The 13576-nt window shown below is 42.8% G+C and overlaps 1 long non-coding RNA gene across 1 annotated transcript; it reads right to left on the reverse strand.

The window, feature by feature from the left end:
• Positions 1 to 6821: 6821 nt before the first annotated feature.
• On the reverse strand, positions 6822 to 9650 carry LOC149978166 (uncharacterized). Its single transcript, XR_016486892.1, has 2 exons — positions 9417 to 9650; positions 6822 to 8578 (listed from the first exon to the last, which is right to left on the reverse strand). It is a non-coding gene; the product is annotated as an uncharacterized LOC149978166 (long non-coding RNA).
• Between the last annotated feature and the right edge of the window lie 3926 nt (positions 9651 to 13576).

Consider the following 13576-nt stretch of genomic DNA (forward strand, 5'->3'; position numbering starts at 1 on the left):
TAGAAAGGCCTTAGAAGTCTGTTGTGGCCCCCTCGTGAAGTTACATCAACGGACGGATCAGCAGGGCTCCATGTGGTAAACCAGGCCAATTGGCAAAATATGTCTGGTGGCCGAAGAAATGTGACCGAAGGGCCTCTTAATTAAGCCAGCAGTCCAATGTGCTTTAGATAGCTAGCAGGCCGCAGATTAGCGGCTGTGCGTCCAGGGGTCGTTAGCTGCTATAATTCCAGGTGGATTTTTTTTTATTTTAATAAAAATGTAAAAAAATAAAATAGGTTCAGAGCTTGCGGTAGGAATCCGGAGATATCGAGAAGAATAAGTCCGACTAGCTCTGGTTTGAGTAGTGCTGTACAGACTGGCGAGAGTTCTGCGGGATAAAAGTAGCTGATGACCGCTAGCAAAGGATAGCTGACTGCTAGCTAGTGGCTTCAGAATGTATTCGATGGGCCTCGTAAGCAAACAGTCCGTTGTGCTCTAGACAGCTAGCATTCAGGGGAAGTTAGCTGCGAAGGTCGGAAGGTGAGAAGGTTCAGAGCTTGTGATAGGAATCCGGGGATATGGAGAGAAAAATAGGTCCGGTATGCTCTGGTTGAATCGTGTTGTACAATCTGGTGAGAGCTTTTCAAGCTAGAGGTTAGCTAATGACCGTTAGCTGGCTAGTTAGCTAGCTAGTTAGCTAGCTAGTTTATGTTGGAGAGATTCCAGTAATAGAGGCAAAGAAAAATACGTTAGAGAAAAAGCAGGTCCACACCACATTGGGTGAGGCGGGTTGCAGGAGAATATTTTGAAGTAAGGGTTTAGAAAAATATAAAAAGATGCGAAGAAAAATATATAAAAATATATATACATTGGACATGACAAGACGAAGGACAAATACGTCTGACTGCTACGCCATCTTGGATTTTATTCTTCCCAGTAGGTGAAAACATAACCCCTACTCAAACAACGTTCTGCCTTACCTCTATCGTAAGAGTAAAACCAAACTTTACAACGTTCCCTTCTCTTTCGGCTTCACCCTTATGAAATGTCCAAGACTTAAAATTAACATGTAAATCGCAAAAATGTATAACCTACATCAGTCAATCCATAAGAATAAAAAACACATTTCGGTGGGCACAACTCTATCGCAATTATCTCTCCACTATTATTTAGAATTCATTAGATTTAGGTAACTGTCTCTTCTATGATTCAGTAATTCTGATTCAGTGATTCAGTAAGTCTCGCTATTATTTAGAATGAATTAGTCTTTCAATTGAACCTAAACAAGCTATTAAAACGTTCAGTTTATATCTTAAACAAATACTAACAACCAAATCTTTCCAGGAAAAACATATCAATAGTTGAATTACAATCAGAAACACAGATTTTAGTCAATTGGTGCATAGGCTGGGATACAAACCCAGGTCTCCCGCATGGTAGGCATTAATCATAGCTCTGGACCACCAAAGCTATAGAAATGATAAAGACTCCTTGCAAATGATCCTATTTATAATTGTCTGTTGTCGTAAAATCGAGACAATCGTACTACCGAGACAATTCCCCAAAAATAGCCCTAATTTAAAGGTCCAGGCATTTCTCCGGCAATGATTCTTCTTCCTTTCTCTCTCGTTGTCTCTGCCTCTCTCTTTCTCTCTGCATGTCCCCTTATCTTCTCTTTTCCTTTCCTCTCTTGACTTTTGTCACTCTATCTCCTACTCAGAATTTAGGAATAATTACTATTGTGTCTTTTGATAAGTTATTAGGTCTCACACGCACATAATTTTTCCGCTGCTGATATCCTTCTTGTAACTTTCTCTCAGCCTTTCTCTACACTTGCCTTCTTACCTTATTTTCCGGGATTCAGACAGCCAGGTATCTAACCCTCGACCTGCTGTTTCCCTTCACTATCTACACGTTTTATGTATCTACTTTATCATTCATTCAAATTTTTCTACATCTAGACGTCTCTCAAATTTGTACTTCTTTCTCAATTTTGGCCATTAGAGTTGCCCGGTTAATTCCGGGACATTCTTTGAGGATTTACTACCCATGTTATTCAATTACCTTTCCTTGTTATTCTGCTTCTTCTCACAATCTATGTGTCTCACAATTGATGTGTATGTCACTATTCCCTATGTGTGTGCTCCCACTATATGCTCACAATGTATGTGTATCTCTTAACCTATGTGTACTTTTCCTTTCTTGAAAATGTATCTATAGAACTGTCTTTCAATCGGACATTATGTCTCGCATGGCCCTAGTTAGCAGCCTATTTTTCCGTTGTTCCTTGTGACTTTTGACTTCCCTTCTTTTCCTTTCTTCCTTTTTTATTGTTTTATTTCAGTATTGTCTTTTGAATCGGATCTATGGTTAATTCACCACATGTTAATTAACAATTTAAGTTATCTTGTTCGCATAGAATTTCCCTCCTATCTCACAAACCCTATTTTATATCCTCGCCTCTCCTCAATTTAGCACTTTATTTAGGTATGTCTTTTGAATCGGATCTATGGTTAATTTACCACATGTTAATTAACCATTTAACCTGTAGTGACGCCCAGCCCGTGAACGGGACCGTTATCATCATCTGACACTAATTAGCATAACGCAATGGACATAAATCTTCCTAGAAAATCTTCCTATTCATGAAAATCACAAGTGAAATATATTGGAACACAGCTTAGCCTTTTGTTAATCACCCTGTCATCTCAGATTTTCAAAATATGCTTTACAGCCAACGCTAGACAAGCATTTGTGTAAGTTTATCATAGCCTAGCATAGCATTATGCCTTGCTAGCAGCAGGCAAACTTGTCACGGAAATCAGAAAAGCAATGAAATTAAATCGTTTATCTTTGAACTTCAGATGTTTTCACTCACGAGACTCCCAGGTAGACAGCCAAAGTTAATTTTTTCACAAAATATTATTTTTGTAGGCGAAATAGCTCCGTTTGTTCTTCACGTTTGGCTGAGAAATCGCCCGGAAATTGCGGTCACCACAATGGCGAAAAATATTCCAAATTAGCTCCATAATATCGACAGAAACATGGCAAACGTTGTTTAGAATCCATCCTGAAGGTGTTTTCCTAATATCTATTCGATAATATATCCGTCGGGACAATTTATTTTTCTCTAGGACCGATTGGAGTAATGGCTACCTCTGCACTTTACGCGAGAATCTCTCTCGGAGCCACCATGTGACCACTTACGCAATGTGCCCCCATACGGCTATTCTTCAACAGAAATGCGTAAAACTACGTCACAATGCTGTAGACACCTTGGGGAATACATAGAAAGCGTAAGCTCGTTGATGGTACATTCACAGATATATAGGGAGTCATTGGAACGCAGCGCATTCAAAACCTGGGGCACTTCCGGATTGGATTTTTCTCAGGCTTTCGCGTGCAACATCAGTTCTGTTATACTCACAGACAATATCTTTACAGTTTTAGAAACGTTAGAGTGTTTTCTATCCAAAGCTGTCAATTATATGCATATTCTAGCATACAGTGCCTTGCGAAAGTATTCGGCCCCCTTGAACTTTGCGACCTTTTGCCACATTTCAGGCTTCAAACATAAAGATATAAAACTGTATTTTTATGTGAAGAATCATCAACAAGTGGGACACAATCAGGAAGTGGAAAAACATTTATTGGATAATTCATATTTTTTTAACAAATCACAAACTGAAAAATTGGGCGTGCAAAATGATTCAGCCCCTTTACTTTCAGTGCAGCAAACTCTCTCCAGAAGTTCAGTGAGGATCTCTGAATGATCCAATGTTGACCGAAATGACTAATGATGATAAATACAATCCACCTGTGTGTAATCAAGTCTCCGTATAAATGCACCTGCACTGTGATAGTCTCAGAGGTCCGTTAAAAGCGCAGAGAGCATCATGAAGAACAAGGAACACACCAGGCAGGTCCGAGATACTGTTGTGAAGAAGTTTAAAGCCGGATTTGGATACAAAAAGATTTCCCAAGCTTTAAACATCCCAAGGAGTACTGTGCAAGCGATAATATTGAAATGGAAGGAGTATCAGACCACTGCAAATCTACCAAGACCTGGCCGTCCCTCTAAACTTTCAGCTCATACAAGGAGAAGACTGATCAGAGATGCAGCCAAGAGGCCCATGATCACTCTGTATGAACTGCAGAGATCTACAGCTGGGGTGGGAGACTCTGTCCATAGGACAACAATCAGTCGTATATTGCACAAATCTGGCCTTTATGGAAGAGTGGCAAGAAGAAAGCCATTTCTTAAAGATATCCATAAAAAGTGTTGTTTAAAGTTTGCCACAAGCCACCTGGGAGACACACCAAACATGTGGAAGAAGGTGCTCTGGTCAGATGAAACCAAAATTGAACTTGAAAAATTGAAAACGCTATGTTTGGCGTAAAAGCAACACAGCTGAACACACCATCCCCACTGTCAAACATGGTGGTGGCAGCATCATGGTTTGGGCCTGCTTTTCTTCAGCAGGGACAGGGAAGATGGTTAAAATTGATGGGAAGATGGATGGAGCCAAATACAGGACCATTCTGGAAGAAAACCTGATGGAGTCTGCAAAAGACCTGAGACTGGGACGGAGATTTGTCTTCCAACAAGACAATGATCCAAAACATAAAGCAAAATCTACAATGGAATGGTTCAAAAATAAACATATCCAGGTGTTAGAATGGCCAAGTCAAAGTCCAGACCTGAATCCAATCGAGAATCTGTGGAAAGAACTGAAAACTGCTGTTCACAAATGCTCTCCATCCAACCTCACTGAGCTCGAGCTGTTTTGCAAGGAGGAATGGGAAAAAATGTCAGTCTCTCGATGTGCAAAGCTGATAGAGACATACCCCAAGCGACTTACAGCTGTAATCGCAGCAAAAGGTGGCGCTACAAAGTATTAACTTAAGGGGGCTGAATAATTTTGCACGCCCAATTTTTCAGTTTTTGATTTGTTAAAAAAGTTTGAAATATCCAATAACTGTCGTTCCACTTCATGATTGTGTCCCACTTGTTGTTGATTCTTCACAAAAAAATACAGTTTTATATCTTTATGTTTGAAGCCTGAAATGTGGCAAAAGGTCGCAAAGTTCAAGGGGGCCGAATACTTTCGCAAGGCACTGTATTTTCCTGACAAAATATTTGTTTAAAATGGGAACTCTTTGTTTCCAAAAATGAAAAAGCTGCCCCCTAACACCAAGAGGTTATTAAGTTATCCTATTTGCACAAAGTCACCATCCTATCTCACAGCACCTATTTTATATGCCTTGTTAATAACCTCTCTGCCTTTTCTCACAGACCTCAATTATTAAGCAAGTTTTATTTATGGTAGTGCATATGTACCTCAGGTCTTTGCGGACCTGATATCTTATCGATATTGTTAATACACAAAGTAAAAACCGTCTCAGTGAATCTGTTTAGAATACCTAAGTTCATATCCTCTAATAATTCTAGGTGTTTAGAATATCAAGTCCAAGATGTCTTAAAATATTCCCCCAAATTCGTGAATAAAGATTTACTGACCTTATCTTGTAGGCTGGGGAAAGAAATGTCGGTTGGATTCCGTCACTGTCTCTGTCGACCTTAGAAATATACCAGCTTGTTATGGAACCCCAATGTCAGGGGACAGGTCTTTATTTTAAGGGTCAACAACCCGCCCGTGCACGGTTTTCAGCGTGTTACATTCGGACGACAGGGACAGGTATTGGAATCCGGCTCGAAGGACAAAATTGTTATGAGAATTTCGTTATCAATGTTCATAAACTTCAATTAATCTACTCAGTCTGCAACCCAGAGTTTGTAAGATTATGGTTGAATGAAACAGACAAGAGTCCCACCTTACAATAGTCAAAATGTTTATTCACGGGAGCACTCCGAAGTTCATTATACAAACCCAGTCTTTTATAACACCCACAAACAAGTTCAAATCTTAAACTAAGCCTGGTTTAGACAGTCGGTGTTTTTCCACTACACAGATACATTGTTTAATCTGCAACATGTTTCATAATTTTCTGCAAGCCTAACAGTTTCTCCCCTCCACCCGTGGAGACAGAATGTCCTGTAAGGAACACAGTAGTACAACTCGTCTGTCGATAACTCCTCTTATCATTTGTTTCCCACTTGCACCCTGTTTACATACTAACAAGGAACAAAATGTCCTTGTTCTAATTCTGACTAAAACTACACACATCAGATTATAGTTTTATGATTCTAATACATTTCAGACAATTATATGGTTTCAGAGTGGAATTATTTAATTATTATCTTTAAACAGGCAGTTAACCCACTGTTCCTAGGCCGTCATTGAAAATAAGAATTTGTTCTTAACTAACTTGCCTAGTTAAATAAAGGTTAAAAATATATATATAAAAAAAATCTGATAATATATGATGAAAAGGTGTTAATCAAGGACTAAAGGTGAATGTGGTCACACTTTATTTAGATAATTTCATATAGATGATCTACAGATAGTATTACCATCTGTTGATCACTTGAGTGGGTTGAGTCAGTGACGCGGTCTTCCTGTCTGGGTTGGCGCCCCCTTTGGGTTGTGCCGTGGCGGAGATCTTTGTGAGCAATACTCTGCCTTGTCTCAGGATGGTAAGTTGGGGGTTAAAGATATCCCTCGAGTGTTGTGGGGGCTGGGCTTTGGCAAAGTGGGTGGGGTTATATCCTGCCTGTTTGGCCCTATCTGGGGGTGTCATCGGATGGGGCCACAGTGTCTCCTGACCCCTCCTGTCTCAGCCTAGGGTCAGTCTGTTATATCTGGAGTATTTCTCCTGTCTTGTCTGGTGTCCTGTGTGAATTTAAGTATGCTCTCTCTAATTCTCTCTTTCTTTCTCTCTTTCTTTCTTTCTTTCTTTCTCTCTCTCGGAGGATCTGAGCCCTAGGACCATGCATCAGGACTACCTGGCCTGATGACTCCTTGCTGTCCCCAGTCCACCTGGCCGTGCTGCTGCTCCAGTTTCAACTGTTCTGCCTGCGGCTATGGAACCCTGACCTGTTCACCGGATGTGCTACCTGTCCCAGACCTGCTGTTTTCAACGCTCTAGAGACACCAGGACAGGTAGAGATACTCTCAATGATCGGCTATGAAAAGCCAACTGACATTTTCTCCTGAGGTGCTGACCTGTTGCACCCTCGACAACTACTGTGATTATTATTATTTGACCATGCTGGTCATTTATGTACATTTTAAAATCTTGGCCATGTTCTGTTATAATCTCCAGCCGGCACAGCCAGAAGAGGACAGGCCACCCCTCATAGCCTGGTTCCTCTCTAGGTTTCTTCCTAGGTTTTGGCCTTTCTAAGGAGTTTTTACTAGCCACCGTGCTTCTACACCTGCATTGCTTGCTGTTTGGGGTTTTAGGCTGGGTATCTGCACAGCACTTTGAGATATCAGCTGATCTAAGGGCTATATAAATACATTTGATTTGATTTACATCTAAAGGCTATCAAATTTGGTCGTCTATTGCGTTGGGGACAGAGAATAAAAGGAGCAGATTTCTGGGCATGGTAGAAAAGATTCAGGGCATAATGTACAGACAGGGGTTTGGTAGGGTGCGGGTACCGTGGAGGTAAACCTAGGCATTGAGTGACCATAAGAGAGGTTGCATCTCTGGAGGTGCTAGATATGCTAGTTGAGGTCACCCCATTTGTGGGGGGAAAAGCGGCATCTGAGGCATGTTGAGTGGGGCTAGGGGCTCCGCAGTAAAATAAAACAATGATAACTACCCTAAACAACAGTTTACAAGCCATATTGACATTAGAGAGAGACATAAAGTGAGGCATAAAGCAATCACATGTGTTGATTGGGAGAGTAAGCTAAGACAACAACGGGTAAGACAGCAACAGCTAATCAGCTAAGACAACAACAACAGGTAAAATGGCGATGAATGGGCAGAGAGGGTCAGTTAACTACACACAGGGGCTGAGTTCGAAGTCTGGGGCCGACAGGTAAACAAAATAAACAAAATGGAGTACCGTGATTAATGAACAGTCCAGCAGGCATCAGCTATGGAGCCAGGCATCATAGGGTCCAGTGAACAGCAATAAATGAAACAGGGAAGTCGTTACTACGCTAGCAAGCGGGAGACACTGCGTTCATAAAGGTTAGCAGGCCAGGGCTAGCAGAAGCGTCTTCACCGATGTCCGACAAGGGCCGGTTGAGGGAACATCGGACTAAATTACGTCGGCAGACCAGACGTGATGGATCGTCGGGGCTCCGTGTCGACAAAGGGTCGAAAAATAGCAACATTTTGTTTGCTAGCCAGGAGATGCCCTTGGCTCGGGGCTAACTGGTGCTAGCTTCGGGACAAGCCACTATAGTGTTAGCCACTATAGCCACTCGGTAGCAGCTAGCTAGTTGCGATGATCCGATGCAAAGGTTCAGAGCTTACGGCAGGAATCCAGCGATGTAGTGGCTTCTAGTCGTGCTAGTGAAGAGTAGGGGGGGCATCAGCTGTGTAGTCAGGTGATCATAGGGTCCACTGGGCAGGCCGGGAGATGGGCCTGGCTCAAAGGCTAGCTTCGGGGCTGGGCCAGTCGGTAGCAGCTAGCTAGCTGTGGTGATCTGGAGTAATGGTCCAGTAATGGAGTAATCTGGAGTAATGGTGGAGAAAAGCAGTCCAATATTCTCAGGGTTGATATCGCACTTAGCAGACTGGCGGGTATTATCCAGGGTAAAAGCGGCTGGTGTCTGAGCTAGAGGTAAAGGCCTCTAGCCGTGGCAAACAATGACTAACTAGCTAGTAGCTAATTAGCTGATTAGCATCTGATGGCTAGCTTCTGATGGAGGTTCTAGCTGTCTAAAAACAATAGCGGATCCGTATCACATTGGGTGAGGCGGGTTGCCATCTTGGATCACTATGTGATACTACTTTGAATAATCTAAAATATTAAATATATTTTGATTTGTTTAACACTTTTTTGGCAACTACATGATTCCATATGTGTCATTTCACAGTTTTGATGTCTTCAATATTATTCTACAATGTAGAAAATAGTTCAACTAAAGAAAAACCCTTGAATGAGTAGATGTGTCCTAACTTTTGACTGGTACTGTAGGTGTTTGGAAAGTTGTTGACTGAGACATGGGAATGAAGAAAGTTTACATTCTGTCCAAACATGTTATTGTTGAATCGCATGGATCCTAAGGGGGGAAGCACAGGGCAAATGTCTGGTTTCAGTCACAGATAAGGGAGGACAGGCGTGGATTAAGGAGGAGAGAGGAATTCGGCCCAGGTCACAGGTCAGATGGAGTGAGAAGGAACAGATCACAAAGGTGAGAGGAACCAAACAAGTTCTTGACTAGCAACAGATATGTATTGGCTGTCTAGATGTGCAAGGAGTTGATTCCGGCTAGTGGGAGGACAAAAATATATGTGTTTGTGGAATCAGGTGTCCTCTGGATAAATATTTAGTAATGCTCTCCACTAACCTGCAGCTTGCACCCAGTTACCGGCCACATACTTGTAGATTAAGTCTGCCTTGTTGATACCCCAGATCCCTGCTGGTCCTACAGTGATATGCTTCAGGGAACCAGACAGGCAGACCCATTTCTCATCTACCGGGAAGTAGGAAATTTGACTTGTGTCTGTTGCAACCACTTGCCCCAGTCCTGCATCAATCTGTATCATATTCTTGATGTCCACCAGCTCCTGACAGTCCCATGCTATAGAAACAAAGACATATGGGTAGATCGCACCAATAGAATCTCGATCAATTCCAAGTTGATCAAGCATGTTTCAGATGATGGTAACTTACTGATGACCAGGAGACAGAGGACCAATAGGACGGCTGCAGTGGCTCTCATGATGTCTCAGTAGATCTACAGTATAAATTGAGATTTTACACCAGACTTCAATCGTCCCATTGCAGGGCTTTGCACATTGCACATTGCTTTAAAAGCAATGATGGCTTCCTGTTTCACCTGTATAACAAAGAGTTGATGGGAGGCTGGACTCAGACAGGCTTTTTTGGTTCCTCGCTAATGATTAACTTCGTAACCGCTGCTGCCCCGCTACCTAACTGCTACTGCTCCGCTACCTAACCGCTACTGCCCTGCTACCTAACTGCTACTGCCCTGCTACCTAATTACTGCAGTGCTGCCACCTAACTGCTACTGCCCTGCTACCTAATTACTGCAGTGCTGCCACCTAACTGCTACTGCCCTGCTACCTAACTACTACTGCCCCGCTACCTAACTACTACTGCTCTGCTACCTAACTACTACTGCCCCGCTACCTAACTGCTACTGCTCTGCTACCTAACTGCTACTGCCCTGCTACCTAACTGCTACTGCTCTGCTACCTAACTGCTACTGCCCTGCTACCTAACTGCTACTGCTCTGCTACCTAACTGCTACTGCCCTGCTACCTAACTGCTACTGCTATGCTACCTAATTACTGCAGTGCTGCCACCTAACTGCTACTGCCCTGCTACCTAACTGCTACTGCCCTGCTACCTAACTGCTACTGCCCTGCTACCTAACTGCTACTGCTATGCTACCTAATTACTGCAGTGCTGCCACCTAACTGCTACTGCCCTGCTACCTAACTGCTACTGCTCTGCTACCTAACTGCTACTGCCCTGCTACCTAACTGCTACTGCTCTGCTACCTAACTGCTACTGCCCTGCTACCTAACTGCTACTGCTCTGCTACCTAACTGATACTGCCCCACTACCTAACTGATACTGCCCTGCTACTGTCCTGCTACCTAACTGCTACTGCTCTGCTACCTAACTGCTACTGTCCTGCTACCTAACTGCTACTGCCCTGCTACTGTCCTGCTACCTAACTGCTACTGCCCTGCTACTGTCCTGCTACCTAACTGCTACTGCCCTGCTACTGTCCTGCTACCTAACTGCTGCTGCCCCCCTACCTAACTGCTACTGCCCTGTTACTCTCCTGCTTCCTAACTGCTACTGTCCTGCTACCTAACTGCTACTGCCCTGCTACTGTCCTGCTACCTAACTGCTGCTGCCCCCCTACCTAACTGCTACTGCCCTGCTACTGTCCTGCTTCCTAACTGCTACTGTCCTGCTACCTAACTGCTACTGTCCTGCTACCTAACTGCTACTGCCCTGCTACTGTCCTGCTACCTAACTGCTACTGCCCTGCTACTGTCCTGCTACCTAACTGCTGCTGCCCCCCTACCTAACTGCTACTGCCCTGCTACTGTCCTGCTACCTAACTGCTGCTGCCCCCTACCTAACTGCTACTGCCCTGCTACTGTCCTGCTTCCTAACTGCTACTGTCCTGCTACCTAACTGCTACTGTCCTGCTTCCTAACTGCTACTGCTCTGCTACCTAACTGCTACTGCTCTGCTACCTAACTGATACTGTCCTGCTACCTAACTGCTACTGTCCTGCTTCCTAACTGCTACTGTCCTGCTTCCTAACTGCTACTGTCCTGCTTCCTAACTGCTACTGTCCTGCTACCTAACTGCTACTGTCCTGCTTCCTAACTGCTACTGCTCTTCTACCTAACTGCTACTGCTCTGCTACTGTCCTGCTTCCTAACTGCTACTGTCCTGCTACCTAACTGATACTGCTCTGCTACCTAACTGCTACTGCTCTGCTACTGCCCTGCTACCTAACTGATACTGCTCTGCTACCTAACTGCTACTGCCCTGCTACCTAACTGCTACCTAACTGCTACTGCTCTGCTACCTAACTGCTACTGCTCTGCTACTGTCCTGCTTCCTAACTGCTACTGTCCTGCTACCTAACTGCTACTGCTCTGCTACCTAACTGCTACTGCCCTGCTACTGTCCTGCTACATAACTGATTCTGTTGCAACTTAAAGGGAAACACAACGCTGTTTTGCCAATCTCTTGTATCAGTATCATGTTGAAATGGAATGGAATGTTATAAATATTTCTCCAGGCACGACAAGACTGTGGCTTCTATGAAACCTGTTCTGAGTAACCACAGACCAGATAAACAGATACAACAATCTCACTAGTCTAGACAGGGCAAACCCGTTTCCACGATTTCTGTTAGTTCCATTTATAGTGCCAAAAAAAATCAATAATCAATATGCAGAAACAGTTTGTGATCCATTGAAAAGTTAATGTTCTCAGATTACTTGTATTTTTTGAACTAACACATTATCAACTGCATATTCACCAAAAACCCTGTTGTTTTGACAAGTGGCATTTGATCAGATCGAACACAACTGACACATCTGGTGAACCATTTGTTTATCACTGGTAAGAAGAGAATTTGATAAAAACAGTCATCTACATTTTAGAGTGTCGGATGGAGATTCAGGGAGGCTGCCGAAACAGGGAGGGAAACCAACTTTGTTGCTTTTCATTTAACCTCAACGAATCACAACCCTACAGGGGATATCAACATTGACAAGACTTGGCTGTTATTTCAGTGGTAGTACACTGGGAAATATGTTAATGAGACATGTATTTTCAGCCAACCTAGATTTGTAAAGTTGTCAGTCTCAGCAAATTATACTCTCTTGTTTGATCAACTCAGCTCTCTGTGTTGCAAAGGCAAACTTCAATATTTAAGTTCAAAATTGTTTTACATTGAGCAGAAATCATTGGGTTGATGGAGTATTCCATGTCAGCTGAACAATTACCAAATTTTAATTACAGCCATATCGAAGCTCACTGGACTTTTCCCAAGTGAAATGTTTTAAAGTGTACATTTAGGTAAGGTGTTTATGTCGTATCTGCGACTGAACTATTTGAACATTGATTAATGACTAGTTATGTGATGCCTATTATGCTGTGTAGTTATGGGATGCCTATTATGCTGTGTAGTTATGGGATGCTGATTGCTCATCTAACATTGAACTATGAACATTTGAACATTGACTGACTGAGTGCCTAGTTATTGGACACTGATGGTAGATCGAGCTATGATCATGATGTATTATGAGAGATGATGAGCTGTGACAAGGATTGCATTCTCAATGTGCATTCTCATGTAATTCTGCCCAAAAACCATGACAATTTCTCTCAACCAGTGGCATATGGGCTTTTAAGGGGAGCGCTGATGCCGCTCACGTGATAAGGCAGGGGTACAAAATATTTTGCTTGTTCATTCCCAGCAGCACCTCTGTTGGCATCGCTGTGACGCTCCACCAACATAAATGATGCAGCAGATAGAGCCAGGGTGAGACATGAGCCATTCACAAAAACTCTAGGCTATTACACAACTTTTTATGATTACCGCATGTTAGAGACATGACAAATGAATGGCGAATGAACTTGAAAAATAATGGTATAGCCTACACTCAAATACGATGTGGTTCAACGAGAACATTGACATTTTGCCAAGGCAGAGATGAGTGGCCGGCACCGAAACGCACGGCAACAGCAGTGGACGCATAAATTCTTCCCTAGTGACAGTAGCCAAATTTGACATTAAACTTTTTGGTGTTTTGTGAAAAAGATGTCTCTTTCCACTCACCACTATTTGGAAGCTGGAAATATCTTGCAAGTGGATAAATGTGTGCAGGTGGCCTATGAAGGAGCCCTTTGAAATTATAGTTTGACAATCAGATGAAAAAATATTGATTTGTTATGTTTATTCCATAGTAAAATGTAACATATTTAAACATATAAGTTAAA

This window comes from Oncorhynchus mykiss, chromosome 15 (assembly GCF_057628025.1).
Source record: "Oncorhynchus mykiss isolate SJ-2025 chromosome 15, ASM5762802v1, whole genome shotgun sequence".
Classification (NCBI taxonomy): domain Eukaryota; kingdom Metazoa; phylum Chordata; class Actinopteri; order Salmoniformes; family Salmonidae; genus Oncorhynchus; species Oncorhynchus mykiss.